The sequence below is a fragment of the Saimiri boliviensis genome, chromosome 10 (genome assembly GCF_048565385.1).
Source record: "Saimiri boliviensis isolate mSaiBol1 chromosome 10, mSaiBol1.pri, whole genome shotgun sequence".
Classification (NCBI taxonomy): Eukaryota; Metazoa; Chordata; class Mammalia; order Primates; family Cebidae; genus Saimiri; species Saimiri boliviensis.
In genome coordinates, this window is record NC_133458.1 from 99,207,462 (window position 1) to 99,219,991 (window position 12,530).

General features: G+C 41.6%; 1 non-coding gene across 1 annotated transcript; it reads left to right on the forward strand.

Moving 5' to 3' along the window:
* Positions 1-7,466: 7,466 nt before the first annotated feature.
* Positions 7,467-7,573, forward strand: LOC141580182 (U6 spliceosomal RNA). Its single transcript, XR_012512269.1, has one exon. It is a non-coding gene; the product is annotated as a U6 spliceosomal RNA (small nuclear RNA).
* The last annotated feature ends 4,957 nt before the right edge of the window (positions 7,574-12,530 follow it).

The window sequence follows — 12,530 nt, forward strand, 5'->3', positions numbered from 1 at the left end:
CTGAGAGACGGTTATGATTTCATTTGTTTTGCATTTACTTAGGAGTGATTTATTTCAAATTATGTGGTCAGTTTTAGAGTAGGTGCTGTGTGGTGCTGAGCAGAATGTATATTCTATGGATTTGGGTTGGATATTTCTGTAGATGTCTATTAGGTCTTCTTGGTCCACATTTGAGTTCATGTCCTGGACCTCCTTCTTAATTTTCTGTCTCAATGATATGTCTAACAGTGACAATGGAGTGTTAAAGTATCCCATTATTATTATGTGGGAGTCTAAGTCTCTTTGTAAGTCATTAAGGACTTGCATTATGTTCCTTGGTGCTACCCTGGTGCTCCTGTATTGAGTGCATAAATATTTAGGATCGTTAGCTCTTCTTGTTGCATTGATCCTTTTACCTTTATGTAATGCCCTTCTTTGTGTCTTTTGATCTTTGTTGTTTTAAAGTCCATTTTATCAGAGACTAGGACTGCAGCTCCTGCTTTTTATTTGCTCTCAATTTGCTTGACACGTCTTTCTGCATCCCTTTATTTTTAGCCTACATGTGTCCTTGCACAAGTGATGAGTTTCCTGAATACAGCACACTGATGGGTTTTGACATTTTATGCAATCAGATGGTCTATGTCTTTTAATTGGGTCATTTAGTCCACTTACATTTAAGGATAATTTTGTTATGTGTGAATTGGATACTGCCATTTTGACGCTAGCAGGCTGTTTTGTCCTTTAGTTGACACATTGTCTTCATTGTATCGATGGTCTTTACCATTTGGTACATTTTTGGAGTGGCTGTTACTGATTGTTCCTTTCCTTGATTAGTGCTCCTTTCAGGAGCTCACGTAAGGCAGGCCTGGTGGTGAGAAAATCTCTCAGTAATTGCTTGTCCATAAAGGATTTTCTTTCTCCTTAGAATGTGAAGCTTAGTTTGGTTGGATATTAAATTCTAGGTTGACAGTTATTTTCTCTAAGGATTTTGAATATTGGCCCCCACTCTCTTCTGGCTTGTAGGGTTTGTGTGGAGAGATCCACTGTGAGTCTGGTGGGCTTCCCTTTGAGGGTAACCCGACTTTCTCTTCTGCTACCCTCAGCATTTTTTCCTTCATTTTGACCCTGGTGAATCTGACGATTATGTGTCTTGGGGTTGCTCTTCTTGAGGTATATCTTTGTGGTGTTCTCCATACTTCCTGGACTTGCCTGCCTTGCTGGGTTGGGGAAGTTCTCCTGGATAATATCCTGAAGAGTGTTTTCCAGCTTGCATTCATTCTTTTTGTACATTGAGGTACGCCTATCAAACGTAGATTAGGTCTTTTCACATAATCCCATATTTCTTGGAGGCTTTGTTCATTTCTTTTCACTCTTTCCTCTCTATTCTTTCCTTCTTATTTTACTTCATTGCATTGATTTTCAATCTCTGATATTTTTTCTTCTGCTTGGTCAGTTCTGCTTTTGAAACTTGTGTATGCTTCATGAAGTTGTTGTGGTGTGTTTTTCAGCTCCATCAAGTCGTTTCTATTCTTCTCTAATCTATTTATTCTAATCAGTATATCATCTAACATTTTTTCTAGGTTCTTAGTTTCTTTGCATTGGGTTAGCACATGTACTTTTAGCTCTGAGAATTTTGTTATTACTCACCTTCTGAAGCCAATTTCTGTCAATTCATCAGATTCATTCTCCATCTATCTTTGATCCTTAGCTGGTGAGGAGTTATGATCCCTTGGATGAGAAGAAGTCTTCTGGTTTTTGGTGTTTTCTTCCTTTTTGCGCTGGTTTCTTCCCATCTTAGTGGATTTATCTACCTGTGGTCTTTGTACTTGGTGACTTTCAGGTGGGGTCTCTAAATGGATGCCCTTTTTATTGATGTTGAAGCTATTTCTTTCCACTTAGTTTTCCTACTAACAGTCAGGCCCCTCTGCTGCAAGATCACTGGAGGTGCTCTCAAGATCCCACTCACCTGGAGATCACCCGTGGGGCTGCAGAACAGCAAGGGTTGCTGCCGGTTTCTGCCTCCGCTATCCTCATACCACAATGGTATCCAACAGATGTTGGCCTGAGCTTTCCTTTATGAGGTGTCTTTTTGTGTATATGGGGCTCAGAGAATTGCTTGAGGAGACATTTTGTCCCTTATAAGAGCTCAAGTGCTGTGCTGGGAGTTCTGCTGTTTCATGCAGAGCTGCTGGGCTGGTACCTTTAACTCTGCTGCAGCTGAACTCATAACCTGCTGTTTTCCCAGGTGCTCTGTCCTAGGAAGGTCAGCCTTATTTATAAGTTCCTGCCATGCTGCTGCCTTTTTTCATAGATGCCCTGCCTGGCACAAAGTAGTCTGCATTGGTAGTGGCAGACTTCCTTGGTATTGGGGGATGCCCTTCCCCCCACGAAGTTGGGCCATCCCAGTTTCAGCTGCGCTTGTTGTGAAACTCTTAATCCAGAGTGTTTCAGATTTCTTGTCTCGTGGGTGTGGTACCCATCAAGCCAGATCACATCACCTGGTTTCCTGTCTCAGCCCCCCTCCCTTTCAGTTGAATGGACAGCTCTGTCTCCCAGGCATTCCAGGCACCAGTTGAAATGGCCACCCAAACTTTTGTGAGTTTCTTTGTCCTGATGCATCCCTGGCTGAAACTCCTGAAATGAAAACTCATGGCACTTTTATGCTCAGGAATCTCCTGGTCTGTTGGCAGTGGAAACTTATTTGGAAATGTAGTGAGCACTCACTCTCTGCACTGTTCTTGCTGGGAACTACATTCCGTAGATGTTCCTATTCAGGCATCTTGGATCTTCCTTAATCTTATGATTTGTAAGAAAAACTCTATAAGTTGTATCTTATTTATTATTAAGATTTTGAATTAAAGGCTTCTTTTGTATTATGTGTTTACACCACAGACGTAATGGTGATTTTCTGGAGGATCACTAGAACTAGCATCAGACAACATAGGGAAAATTCTTCACAATATACTATATACATCTGTGTGTATTACACACATGTACATATAAATACACACACACACACACACACATATATACACACCTATATACATACACACACACACACAAACACACACACACACATGTTTATTTTGAAACAGAGTCTCACACAGTCTGTAGCCCAGGTTGGAGTGCAATGGCATGATCTCAGCTCACAGCAACCTCCACCTCCTGGTTCATATGATTCTCCTACCTAAACCTTTTGAGTAGCTGGGATTATAGGTGCACACCACCATTCCTGGTTAATTTTTTTATTTTTAGTAGAGATGAAGTTTCTCTATGCTGGCCACACTGGTCTCGAACTTCTGATCTCGTGATCCACGCACCTCAGCAGCTAGGATTATAGGTGTGAGCCACTGTGCCCAGCCACATGTAGAAGTGCAGTACTACATACAACACTGAACATTACATGCTGCTGGGATTACAGGTGTGAGCCACAGTATCCAGCTGCATATATTTTTTTATTTCTCTTTTTAAGAATCCTGATCTTAAATGAGTTCACAGTTGTATGTAGAAGTGCAATGCTTAGATCCAGATGTGTACATACAGGATACAATACTTAGATTTAAGTTATGAATAAATGTAATTCTTATAACTGACTATAACAGTATTAGAAAAGTCATATATTGATAAAACCTTCTTCAGAAAAAGGAACTTAAAAACTTAGAGGAACTGCTTCTGTCCAAATATATGCATAGCTAAGGCTCTTACAATGGTGTGGTTTATAGGATAGATATCAGAGTGTAAATCCAATTTTAAAAACGTAGTCAAATGTATTAATCTTATATTTTATGCCTATGATTATTTTGTAATTCAGAGAAAGGCTTTTCCAATTCTGAACTTCTTTAAAATCCTCTAGTGATTTGTTTTTCATGGTGTTTAAATCAATATTGAAACTTTCTGGAATTTACACTTCATTAGGTTTGAAGTTTTGTCCAACTTTTTTTCAGTTACATATTCACCATGGGAATTCTTTCATTATACAAATATACATCTTATGCTTTAAATTCAGAGAAAATTATGATATGTTATTCTATTGTGTGCTAACTAAAATGTTGCTTTGTTGACTTAGAGTTCTCTTAGCCATAAGAAAGAAAAAGATCTCTTGCATGAAAATAGCATGTTCTGGAAAAAAATTGCCATGCTTAGACTGGAACTAGACAAAATTCAACAGCAGAACCTGCTAACGGAAAAAAATTTTTTTGGAGGACATTGAAAGTGTGAAAGAAAAGAATGCTAATATTCAAAAGGCTATAAAATTGGATAAGGAAGAATGAACAAAGACAGTATTTAAAGACAGTGGACAGCTTAGCATTTTGACAACGAAGAATAAAATGGTCAGTTCTGAATTGGAGAATGTAAGACACAACTTGGAAACACTGGAAATGGAAATTCAATCATGTCCTTGTAGACTGGCTACTGCTCTACATGACTGTGACCAAAGCCAGATAGGAGAAAGCAACTTCTTTCCAGAGAACAAAACCTCAACAGGTTTATTTACAGGAGACAATGAATTCTCATACATCTAACCTGAAAGAGAACAGCAAGATTCTTTCTGAACAACTGCAATGCTTATTGTAAAAATTAACAGCCTAAAAATTCAGCTCCATCACACAAGATAAACTGTGAAAGAAAAGACAGGACAGGCTGCCATCTTTCCTGTTGGAGGAACTTAATTATTCCAGCCTGTGGGCATTGGAGAGTACAAACCGACCAGGGGCAGAAGAGTTCCCGCAGCACAGCACAGCTGCTTTACCAAATCATGGCCAGACTGCTTCTGTTAGCAGGCTCCTGATCCTGTTCCTTCTTACTGAACAGGACCTCCCACCCGGTGCTTACAGCTACCCTCACAGGTGTTCCCTGGCCAATGGAGATTTGAAACATTCCTTAGACAGAGCTCCCACAGAGAAAGGCAGGCCACCATCTTTGCTGTTTGGATGACTAGGTTCTGGCCTGAGGGCTTTGTAGAACCCAAGCTGACCAGGGGTGTAAGTGGTAGCTCAGCACAGCAGAGCCACCTCGCAAAAACATGGCCAGACCCTTGTTTAAGTCAATCCCCAACCACATTTTTAATCACTGGGTACAGCCTTTCAACCAGGGTCTCTGGCTGCCTTCACTGCTGTTCTCTGGCTGACAGATATTTCAGGCCTCCTTGAATCAGAGCTTCCAGAGAGAGGACCAGACTGTAATCTTTGTTGTTTGGGCAACTCAGCCATTTCAACCTTGGGACTTCAGAGTGTCTGAGGGAACCAGGGGCTGAAGTGAACCCCCAGCACAGCACAACTGCTCTACAGAAACATGGCCAGACTTTTTTAAAAGCAAGTCTCTGATCTTGTTCCTCCCGACTAGACAAGACTTCTGAACTTGTTTCCAGCCACCTCTCGTAGTTGTGTCCAGATTGGCAACAGGATTGTACCTCAGTGGTACAGAGGTCCCAGAGGAAGAGGCAGGCTATTATCTTTGTCTTTTTGCAGGCTTCGCTAGTGATACCTTGAGTCACTGGAAGATATGAGGCAATTAGGGACTGGAGTGGACCCCCAGTATACCACAGCAGCCTTATGGGAAAGTGGCTGAACCGTTACGTGGGTGCTGGCTTCCATATCTCCTCGATGAGCAGGTCCTCCTGGCTTGGGTCTTTATACAGGACCCCACTGAAGCCAACAAACCAGTAGCAACTTGGCAATTTCTTGGACAGAGCTTCACAGATCGACTGAAATCCTCTCTGCCACTGCCTCTGCAGTGGATCTGCCCTTGTTACCTTCAGAATATCAAGAAAGCAAAGACCCTAAGTGCCATATTGATAACTCTAACAAGCTGCAGTTGACCCAAGGAACAAGGCAGTCCATCTCTTGTGGATACCACATACCCCCCACTGCTTATCACTGGACAGGGAACTCTGGCTTGGGCCCATAGAACAGACCCTCTATCCTGTGATGGTTACACTAAGTGATGGCTAACTCACATCTCTCTGGGGTAGAGCCCCCAGGAGACAAGCAAAGTGATGGAGCAGGAAGCCAGCTGATGTGAAGCCCAGAGGGCAGGCACAGCTATCTCTCTAGGCTCTACTTGGTCTTATGAGACACTTTATCCCAACACTTTAGGACTGTGGAGGTCTGATCAGCCATATCTCATGTGAAGATTGCCCAGCAGAGATCAGGTATGTGATTTTCCCTATTAATAAAAGGATACTTGCTTAAAAAAGAAGTCTAGCCACGTTTTTGTAGAGTAGCTGTGCTGTGCTGGGGCCTCATTTTTCAGAGAGTTATCTGAGGCGTGATATCTACTGGGCATTCTTGCACATGAGATGAAGCTGGTCTGACCTCAGCACTCCTTAGTCTGCTTGCCTCTCCCAGGGCCCCAGCCTGGCCACACCTGCCTACAGGGCACTCTCAGCTGCCCACACCTTTGTTTCTGTGCCAGTGGACCATGCCTGAGCAGTGAAGAGATGCAGCAAAGCGGACCCTTCAGGCACGCACCCGTCTCTACATTGCCTCTCCATACTGAAGCTCTTTATACACAAACGTCCTACATCACTTTGCTGGTGTGTGTTTACATGAGTGGATTTTGCTGCACTTGCCCAGCACATGGGACTGTAGCACACACTTCAACCCACACCAACTCCCATTGAAGAAAGAGCCATGGCAGGCAGAGGAACAAAATCACAACCTCTGCCAACACCTTCTCCTTGTTCTAATTCTGTGCACGAAAGGGAATGCTAATATACGTTGAGTGGTCGTTGCTGCTTAGGGGGTCACAGAGACGGCACCCAGACATGCACAGGCCATCACCCCAGCCTGAACCAACACTACCACCAGTGCAACAGCACACACAGCAGGGGTCTTCTGGCCGCCACCAAGCTGTCTTGCCTCCACCACTTCCACCACTGGGCAAATGCCAACAGGGAAGCAGGCAGGTTTGCATCTGCTAACACTCTGCCACAGCTGCCACACTTTGCTTCCTTCAGTGCAGTAGACTCCAAACTTTGAGGAGCCAGAGAACAAAGTTGAGACCCAATATAAGTTTCCCAGAGTTAAAGCACACAGCCCAGGATTGAGAGATGAATTTTGGCCCCCTAAAATCCTCCAAAACCAAAGGCAGCTGCCTGATTCTACCTTAAACCACAATCAAACCCTCAAGATCATCAAATATGATAAAAGAAAAATATCCTGTGCAAAGGTCAGCAACCTCAAAGGTTGAAGGTGAATAAGCTCATAAAGATGAGGAAGAATCAGTGCAAGAACACTGAAACTCAAGAAGTCAGCATGCCTTCTTTCCTCCAGATGATTACCTCAACTGTTCAGCCTGTTCAAGTTTTCAGAACTGGCCAGAGGCTGACATGTCTGCAATGATACAAGTAGAATTCAGAATGTGGGTAGAAACAAAGTTCACTAAGTGAAAGGAGTATGTTATCATCCAATGCAAGGAGGCCAAAAATCATTGTAAAACATCGCAGGAGCTAACAGGCAATATATCCAGTATAAACAACATTACTGGTGCTCACTTTGGCAGCACATATGTTAAAATTGGAATGATTCAGAGAAGATTAGCATGGCCCCTGCTCAAGGAGGACCTAAAAATTCATGAAGCATTCCATATTTGTAGAAAGAATCAATATCTTGAAAATGTCCATACTACCCAAAGTAATTTATAGATTCAATGCTGTCCCCCTCAAGCTACCAATGATCTTATTCACAGAACTGGAAAAACCCACCTTAAACTTCATATGGAATCAAAAGAGAGTGTGCATAGCCAAGACAATGCTAAGCAAAAAGGACAAAGCCAGAGGCATCATGCTACCCGATTTCAAACTATAATACAAAGCTACAGTAATCAAAACAGCATGGTACTGGTACTAAAACAGAGAAATAGACCAATGGAACAGAACAGAGGTCCTGGTGGCAATGCCACACATCTACAACCATCTCATCTTTGACAAACCTGACAAAGACAAGCAATGGGAAAAGAATTTCTTGTTTAATAATTGTTGTTGGGAAAACAGGCTACCAGTGTCCAGAAAGCAGAAACTGGACCTCTTCCTTTCACCTTACAGTAGAATTACCTCCAGATGGATTAAAGACCTAGACATAAGACCTAATGCCATAAAAAAAATCTAGACAAAAAATAGGCAAATCCATTCAGGACATAGGTGTAGGCAAGTACTTCATGACTAAAACACCAAAAACATTGGCAACAAAAAGGAAAATAGACAAATGGGACCTTAATAAACTCCAGAGCTTATGTACAGCAAAAGAAACCATCATTAGAGTGAACCAGCAACCAGCAGAATGAGAAACAATTTTTGCAATCTACCCATCTGACAAATGGCTGATATCCATAATCTACAAAGAAATAAAACAGATTTACAAGGAAAAAAACAAGCAAACCGGTTCAAAAGTGGACAAAGGATATGAACAGACACTTTTGAAAAGAAGATATATATGAGGCCAATAAACATGTGAAAAAATACTCATCATCACTGGTTATTAGAGAAATCAAAACCACATTGAGATATCACCTCATGCCAGTTAGAATGGTGACCATTAAAAAATCTGGAGACAACAGATACCACAGAGCATGTGGAGAAATAGGAACACTTTTACACTGTTGCTAGGAGTACAAACTAGTTGAACCATTCTGGAAGGCAGTGTGGCACTTGCTCAAGGGCCTGGAAATAGTAATTCCATTTGACCCAGCAATCCCATTACTGGATATATACCCAAAGGATTATAAATCATTCTATTAAAAAAAAAAACCATGCACACGTATGTTCACAGTGGCACTGTTTACAATGGCAAAGACCTGAAAACAACCCAAATGTCCAGAGACGATAGACTGGACAAGAAAAATATGACACACATACACCATGGAATATTATGCAGCCACAAAAAGTGATGAGTTTGTGTCCTTTGTAGGGACATGAATCAATCTGGAAACCATCATTCTCAGCAAACTGCCAGAAGAAAGAAAATCCAACACTGCATGTTCTCACTCACAGGCAGGTGATGAATAATGATAACACATGGACACAGGGAGGGGTGCATCACACACTGGGGTCTTTTTGGGGGTGGCCAACAGGGGGACACCAGGGGTTGGGGAGGTCAGGGAGGGATTACCTGAAGAGAAATGCCAGATGTATGTGACGGGATGGAGGCAGGAAACCACATTGCCATATGTGTACCTATGCAACAATTCTGCATGATCTGCATGTGTACCCTATAACCTGAAGTACAGCTTTTTAAAAAAAGAATAAACTGATGTGATAGAGCTGAAAAGCACACTACATGAATTTTTATAATGCAGCCCCATGGTAATTGTGTGTGATTGCCTTATAAAAATTTTTGTAATGTGTGTGGGCACCCAAGGGTGCCCTGTAAGCAGGTGTGGCCAGGCTGGGGTCCTGGGAGAGGCAAGCAGACTAAGGAGTGCTGAGGTCAGACCAGCACCATCTCATGTGCAAGACCACCTAGTAGAATAGATCAAGCAAAGGTAAGAGTCTCAGAGCTTGAAAACTGGCTTTCTGAAAGAAAAGAGGCAAAAATGGGAGAAAAGAATAAAAAGGAATGAACAAAAGCTTTGAGAAATAAAGTATTATGTAAAAAGGTGAAATATATGCCTTATTAATGTACCTGAAAGAGATGACAAAAATGTAACCAAATTGGAAAACATATTTCAGAATATCATTCATCAGAATTTCCCCAACCTAGCCAGACAGAACAACATTGAATTCAGGAAATCTAGAGAACCTCAGATATGCCACAAGAAGAACATCTCTAAGACACATAATCATCAGGTTCTCCAAGGTCAAAATGAAATAAAACTTCTCAAAGGCAGCTAGCGAGAAAGACAAGGTCACCTACAAAAGGAATCCCATCAGGCCAACAGTGAACTACTCAGCTGAAACCCCACAAGCCAGAAGAGATATTCAACTACTTAAAGAAAAAAATTTCAACCTGGAATTTCTTTTTTTTTTTTTTTTTTTTTTTTTTTAATTGCATTTTAGGTTTTGGGGTACATGTGATGAACATGCAAGATTGTTGCATAGGTACACACATGGCAGTGTGCTTTGCTGCCTTCCGTCCCCTCACCTGTATCTGTCATTTCTCCCCATGCTATCTCTTCCCACCTCCCCACCTCCCTGCCCCTCCCCCATTTCCCCCCAACAGACCCCAGTGTGTAGTGCTCCCCTCCCTGTGTCCATGTGTTCTCATTGTTCAACACCCGCCTATGAGCGAGAATATACGGTGTTTGATTTTCTGCTCTTGTGTCAGTTTGCTGAGAATGATGGTTTCCAGGTTCATCCATGTCCCTATAAAGGACGTGAACTCATCGTTTTTGATGGCTGCATAATATTCCATGGTGTATATGTACCACATTTTCCCTATCCAGTCTATCATCGTTGGGCATTTGGGTTGGTTCCAGGTCTTTGCTATTGTAAACAGTGCTGCAATGAACATTCGTGTGCACGTGTCCTTGTAGTAGAATGATTTATAATCCTTTGGATATATACCCAGTAATGGGATTGCTGGGTCAAATGGGATTTCTATTTTTAGGTCCTTGAGGAATCGCCACACTGTCTTCCACAATGGTTGAATTAATTTACATTCCCACCAACAGTGTAAAAGTGTTCCTATTTCTCCACATCCTCTCCAGCATCTGTTGTTTCCCGATTTTTTAATGATCGCCATTCTAACTGGTGTGAGATGGTATCTCAATGTGGTTTTGATTTGCATTTCTCTGATGACCAGTGATGATGAGCATTTTTTCATATGTTTGTTGGCCTCCTGTATGTCTTCTTTTGTAAAGTATCTGTTCATATCCTTTGCCCATTTTTGAATGGGCTTGTTTGTTTTTTTCTTGTAGATCTGCTTTAGTTCTTTGTAAATTCTGGATATCAGCCCCTTGTCAGATGGGTAGACTGCAAAAATTTTTTCCCATTCTGTTGGTTGCCGATTCACTCTACTGACTGTTTCTTTTGCCGTGCAGAAGCTGTGGAGTTTGATTAGGTCCCATTTGTCTATTTTGGCTTTTGTTGCCATTGCTTTTGGCGTTTTGGTCATGAAGTCCTTGCCTACACCTATGTCCTGAATGGTTTTGCCTAGATTTTCTTCTAAGGTTTTTATGGTAAAGGAATTTCAAGTCCAGCAAAACTAAGTGTCATAAGTGAAGGAGAAATAAGATCATTTTCAGTCAAGCAAATGCTGAGGGAATTCATTACCAGCAGATCTACCTTACAAGAGCTCCTGAAAGTAGAATTTAATATGGAAAGAAAAGATCATCACCAGCCACTACAAAAATGCACTGAATTACACAGACCAGTGATGCTAAAAAAAACAACCACGTACACAAGTCTGTGAAGTTATCAATTAGGAGCGTGATGACAAGATCAAATATTTACATATCATTGCTAACTTTAAATGTAAATGGGCTAAATGCTCCAATTGAAAGACATAGGGCAACAAGATAGATAAAGAGCCAAGACTCATTTGATTATGCTGTCTTTAAGAGACCCATCTCACATGAACTCCCACACATAGGCTCAAAATGAATGGAGAAAAATCCTTCAAGTAAATGGGAAACAGAAAAAAGCAGGTGTTGCAATCCTGGTTTCTGACAAAACAGGCTATACGAATAAAGATAAAAAGAGAAGGGCATAGGCCCGGCACGGTGGCTCAATCCTGTAATTCCAGCACTTCGGGAGGCCGAGGCGGGCGGATCATGAGGTCAAGAGTACAAGCCAATCCTGGCCAACATGGTGAAACCCCATCTCTACTAAAAATACAAAAATAAAATAAAAAAAAAATTAACTGAGCGTGGTGGCATGGTCCTGTAGTCCCAGCTACCTGGGAGGATGAGGCAGGAGAATTGCTTGAACCCAGGACACAGAGGTTGCAGTGAGTTCAGATTGCACCACTGCACTCCAGTCTGGTGCCTGGCAACAGAGCGAGACTCTACCTCAGAAGAAAAAAAAAAAAAGAGAGAGAAGGACATTACCAATATGACCCTGACCTTTGATGAATGTTATTATTGCTTGATACCAACCTGGGCTATCCTTATTGTTCAAACCAATGGGATAGATGATTTGTTGAGGTTTGGGAGCTTCTGCCCCCTGGAGAGTCCCGGATCTCCCAAAATTTGGTTCAGAGGTAAGGTTGATTTTGCTTTACAGCTCCTTTTGTGAAGTTTTTCTCATTTCCGGTAAGGAAGACAAGTTGTTCTGCTTCCATGATGGTGGAGAGCTGGCACTTCCTTTCTTGAGTCTCAGCTTGCTTCTGACAGGAAAGGTGAGTGTGAATTTTTTCCTGTTTCTAAGATGGTAGAGAACAGTCATCAGCCTCAGCCTTATTTCCAGGTAAGTGGCTAAATTAGAGATTTGTCTTAAAATTTTTCCTTAATGACCAAAAGTTAAGATTACCAACCACTTAGTTTTAATTTCTCCTTAACATTAAGACACTCAGTAATCATATTTATTGTGCATTTTTTAATTTTGCTTAACTTTTTTTTATTTATTTATGTTTGAGATTTTATTTCACTTTTCTTTCATCAAGTATGACCATATC